We start from the raw sequence: 5,893 nt of genomic DNA on the forward strand, positions 1-5,893 counted from the left end.
TTGACTTCAGCAAAGCATTTGATAAAGTATTTCATGCTATCCTTATTGATAAAATAACCAAGTATGGGATTGACAAGGCTATGGTTAGGTGGATTCATAACTGGCTCAGTAATCGTACTCAGAGAGTGGTAATAAATGGTTGCACATCCAAGTGGAAGAGTTTTTCAACTGGGGTACCACACGGATCTGTCTTGGCCCAAGTGTTGGTCAACATTTTTATAAATGATCTAGATAAGGGAACTGTAGGTAAACTAATCACATTTGCCGATGATGCAAAACTAAAAAGGATAGTTAACACTAGAGAAGACAGAGAAAGGATTCAGAAGGATCTAGATAAGCTTGAACAGTGGACAGTGACTAATAGACTAGTATTTAACAGGGAGAAGGGCAAGATTCTTCATCTGGGCAGGAAAAACTTAAATTACATCAACAGAATGGGAGGAATAGAACTAAGCGACAGCACGTTTGAAAAAGACTTCGGTATACTAACAGATCACAGACTGCACAGGAGTCAACAGAGTGATGAAGCAGCAAAAAAGGCAACCACATTTGTGGGATGTATTAAGAAAAGCATAGTCTAGATCACGTGAAGTAATTATCTCTCTCTACTCCTTCTTGGTCAGACCTCATCTGGAATACTGTGTCCAGCTCTGGACACCACATTTTAAAAAATACATAAAAAACTGGAGCAAGTTCAGTGAAGGGCTACCAGGATGGTGAGCGGACTGCAAACTACGTCCTATGAGGAACGGTGAAAGGATCTGGAAATGTTTAGCTTGCAAAAAAAAAGCATAAGAGGAGACTTAATAGCTGTCTACAAATATCTGAAGGGATGTCACAGTGGAGGGATCATCCTTATTCTCATTTGCACATGGGAAAATGAGAAGCAATGGAATGAAACTGAAAGGGAGAAGATACAGATTAGATATGAGAAAAAACTTTTTGACAGTGATGGTTATCAATGAGTGGAACAGGCTGGGACAAGAGGGGCTGAGTTCTCCTTCAATGAAAGTCTTCAAACAGAGATCGGACAGACATCTGTCTGAGATGGTTTAGTAAATCTTGCATTGAGCAGGGGGTTGGACGCGATGACCTTGGAGGTCCCTCCCGACTAACATTCTATGATTCTGTAAAAGAGTGGAAACTGGATTTTAAAAGGTCAAGAAGGGAGTTATCTGAAAGATAGCAGATCAGAAGAGAGTAGACCAAGTGTTCCCAGACTTTAGATATGAAAAGAAGGTAGAGACAGGTCTCTAGTTAGCAGTGCAGTTCTAGTTGGGGGGTTATTTCTTTAGTAATGTGGTTATAAATGCATGTTTGAAGGAGTAGGGAAAAATATGAGATACAAGAGAGAGGTTAAATATTTTTGATAGGTGAGTTGTGACAGCCTGGGAGAGGGACTGGAGAAAGTGTGAGAGATCAAGTTCACTGGTGCAGATAGGAGGGCAAGAAGAAGCAGGAAGTCTGGTAACTTTTTCTTCTCTGATCGGTTAAAAGATGGAAAGTGAACTTGATGAATTGTGGGAGAGAAGAAAATCCCTTCTATTGCTATTGGGGATTGGGAAAGAATTTTCTAAGTGGCCATATGGTCAGCGCTGAGGTTTGTGATAACTGCCTACACTATAGGACTAAAAAGGGAGTGAATACTGTCAAAGAGCCATTTTGGATTGTTAGATAGTGAGTGTCAAGGATAACAGCCGTAGAGATCATGTAGATCCCACCACTGTCACCAATTTGTCAGGAAACAGCACTCTGCTGCCTCCATTCATCAGGACATTCATGCAACTGATGATGAATGATGGACGAGGCTGCAGCTGTTTTCACTACTAGGCCAGTGTTACACACACGCCCCTAGGTTCAGATAGGGCGAGACGAGTTTCAAGAATTTTTTGGAATCCTGGGGGAACCGTTACTCAGGGCGACCATAGGTTGCAGCTTCTCTCAGGCACACAATAGATTCAATTGCTGACCAGACACATCTGACAAGAGTCTTTTTCAACAGTTTAACAGTGAAATTTAATCTTAAGCACGGCCAGTGGAATTCAGGAATATTACAGCAACAATCTTCATTATAGTACAGTCTCATAAAGCAGGCACAGTAATATCAGTCTCTTCAGTAGCATAATTCAGCACAGATTAGATCTCTTGGCAGCACATTTCTATGCATAAACAACGATAAGTTTTTCCTTCACATGGACACAATAATACACAGCATTCTTTATCCTGCATGGTGATGGAGGGGGGGGGGGGGTTTGAAGAGGGAGATGATCCCTGTGACACAATTACTTCCAGTCCTTATCTTCCTGTCCGATAATACTCTGCACTGTTAGTTCAGGGAGTTTATCTGACCTGTGTCTAGTTTCTCTCCTGATCTGAATCCTGTTCAGTTGCTTTTTGTCAGATCTAGATAACACACCACCTTTCTCTTCAGCTTCAGCCAGACTACAATAACAAGTTTCCCACAATCCTCCTGGGGCTCTACTAAAACACTCCCCGTCTCCTGTGACTGTGTTAACCCCTCTAGTTGCTGGATAGTTTTGAAGCAACAGCACTATTTCTGCATGTTACACCAGTTATTGTGGAACTCACAGTGAGCGTATACATTCCAATGCATGGAATATATATACCCCAGTACGGTCATTGAAAAATTTCACAACAAAAGGAACTAGCTTCCACAGCCAACCATTTATACAGGCTGGTTGGACAACCGTTACATAAAGTACTGCTTCAGGGGTGTGGTTTATAGAGCAGGAGCAATGGAACTATTACATTTTATATATTTAATCCAAAAAGTTGACGGTGTTAATACAAATATACAAAGAATAGATGTTACAACATGGACAAAACAATACAGTATATACAATTACATAAAATAAAAAGGATAAACAGAAGAAACGTCCTTAACCTGATGTTGCAGGGTTAGCACTGGCTTTTAAAAGGAACTCTTTGCTTTTGGAAATTTGTAGAACAAGAGTGAATTGTACCTCACAGGAATGACACTGATCATAGCTTAATATTTGCTTTTATTAACCCAGGTCACACCCACATACCCCCCCTCCGGGGACTCATAGGAGGGCTTGTCAGGGATGTAGCTATTCTTTTCAAAAAATTATGCTATCCACAAGTTCTAGGATATCTTCGCCCCCTAAGTAGAGATGAGTGGTGTTCGACTCAAACTGTTCACCAATCTCAAATTCGAGCTGTTTTGGGCGGTGTTCGAGTCTTTCGACGAACTCGAATGATTTTCAAAAAATTCGACTGTTCGAGGTTATGTTCGATAACTGCTCGTGCACCAAAAGCGTAACTGGATTTTTTTCACAGTAATACTGTTAATTAGTGATGAGCGAGCATTCTCACCACTGCTCAGTACTCGCCCGAGCATCTCAGTACTGGAGATGCTCGGAGCTCGCCGAGTACTTTTGAGATGCTCGTGCGGGAGCTCAGATCCCCGTCCTGCATGTCTGGCGCCATTCAGAGCACCAATCATGGAGGGATTGTCTGCCACTCACTGTAATGCCATAGCCATGGTGGTTGTGGCATTACAGTGGTTGCCCAAATCGATGGGAACAGTGCTCACAGTGAAACATGAAAAGCCGGCAATTCAGCAGAGGCATACACCGGTACCGACAATTTAGAACAGAAAGAATAGAACATCACACATATATTAGATAGATAGAAACATGTCAGTCACATATATAAGAAATACAGTGACAGTGTTGGTTACTGTACTTGTCATTTAGTGTTAAAATAAAGGATTATTTAAAAAAAAAATTGGCGTGGGGTTCCCCGTAATTTTAGTCTATAGCGGAGGTTAAGCAGATGGCTGGGGCAGATGTTTGAAGCCTGGGAAGGGGGTAATACCCACGGAGCTTCCCAGGCTACTAATATCAGCCCCCAGCTGAATACCTAGCCTTTACTAGCTATTAAAATGGGGGACCCCCAAAATAACGTGGGGTCCCCCCTATTTTAATAGCTAGCAAAGGCTAGGCAGACAGCTGGGGGCTGATATTAATAGCCCAGGAAGGATGCCATGAATATTGGCCCCCTCCCAGGCTAGAAACACCAGCCATCAGCTGCCCCAGAAATGGCACATCCATAGGATGTGCCAATTCTGGCACTTAGCCTCGCTCTTCCCACTGCAGGCATGCTTGCGCTCTGCAGTGTCTCTGAAGCACTACCTGCAGTGTCTCTGAAGCACTGGATTGCAGCAGAGCGCTACCTTCCAACTTGTCATCCTTCAGAGACACTGCAGAGCGAAAGCATGGAAGGGGCAGTAATAGCCGTTAAATCAGCAAGTGCTCTGCAGTGTCTCTGAAGGATGACAAGCTGGATGGTATCACTCTTCTGCAATCCAGCCTGTCATCTCAATGCCATCTCAGCGTGAGAGAATTCTCCTGCTCAAGCGGTGACGTCATTTGCCGGCACCGCATGTGCAGGAGAATTCTCCCACGCTGTCAGTGACGTGCATGAGGTGAGCTCAGTTCATTGGACATGAACTCGGCTCATCTGGATGCCATCACAGCCAGACACTGAGGAGCTTCACTGAGGAGCTTCTCAGTGTCTGCGGCATGGCAAGCTTGATGGCAGCGTTCTGCTGCGCTCCAGCCTGTCATGTCAATGTAGCAGAGCTGAAGCTGTCCTGGGAACCATGGAAAGGTAAGGATGAGGTTGGTTTATTATTTTACTTTTACTGCAGGAGATCGTTGGCTTCAGCTGGAATGGGCGATACGGTAAGTAGGGTTTAATTTAGAACATTAAAGGAATGTGTCTTTATTTCAATTAAAGGACTTTATTCTGGGTGTTTGTGTTTTTTTTAACTTTGACTATGGGGTTAGTAATGCGGGTGTCTTATAGATGCCTCTCCATTACTAACCTGGGCTTGATGTCAGCTGGCATTATAAGCTGACATCAACCCCAACCGTATTACCCAACTGCCACCGCTACAGTGCAGTTTGAAGAGCGAGGCTAAGTGCCAGAATTGGCACATCCTATGGATGTGCCATATCTGGGGCAGCTGACGGCTGGTGTTTCTAGCCTGGTAGGGGGACAATATTCATGGCACCCTTCCTGGGCTATTAATATCAGCCCCCAGCTGTCTGCCTAGCCTTTGCTAGCTATTAAAATAGGGGGGACCCCACATCATTTTTTTTGAGGGGGACCCCCATTTTGATAGCTAATAAAGGCTACGTATTCAACTGGGGGCTGATATTAGTAGCCTGGGAAGCTCCGTGGGTATTACCCCCTTCCCAGGCTTCAAACATCTGCCCCAGCCGTCTGCTTAACCTCCGCTAAAGACTAAAATTACGGGGAACCCCACGCCAATTTTTTTTTTTAATAAATCTTTTAACACTAAATGACAAGTACAGGAACCAACACTGTCACTGTACTTCTTATATATGTGACTGACATGTTTCTATCTATCTAATCTATGTGTGATGCTCTATTCTTTCTGTTCTAAATTGTTGGGTAACGATGATGAATTGCTGGCCGGCTTTTTTAAAGATACGGGTGCATGAAAACACTATTATTTTTTTTAAATAAATCCTTTATTTTAACACTAAATGACAAGTACAGTAACCAACACTGTCACTGTGCTTATTATATATGTGACTGACATGTTTTAATGTATCTAATCTATGTGTGATGCTCTATTCTTTCTGTTCTAAATTGTCAGGTACCGGTGTATGCCGCTGCTGAATTGCCGGCCAGCTTTTTTTAAAGAGAAGGGTGCATGAAAATCGGAGGGCACTAGTGTGTTCAAAGTGCCCTGCTATATTTTTCATGCACCCTCCTATATACCCTGCCTGCCTGTCTGCCTATATATTCTGCCTGCCTGACGTTTAATTGAGCACTGTTCCCATCGATTTGGGCAATTTTTGACCTTCTGCAGACC

This window comes from Phyllobates terribilis, unplaced genomic scaffold (genome assembly GCF_046119375.1).
Source record: "Phyllobates terribilis strain yellow unplaced genomic scaffold, ASM4611937v1 Scaffold_13__5_contigs__length_258822181, whole genome shotgun sequence".
NCBI classification, from domain to species: domain Eukaryota; kingdom Metazoa; phylum Chordata; class Amphibia; order Anura; family Dendrobatidae; genus Phyllobates; species Phyllobates terribilis.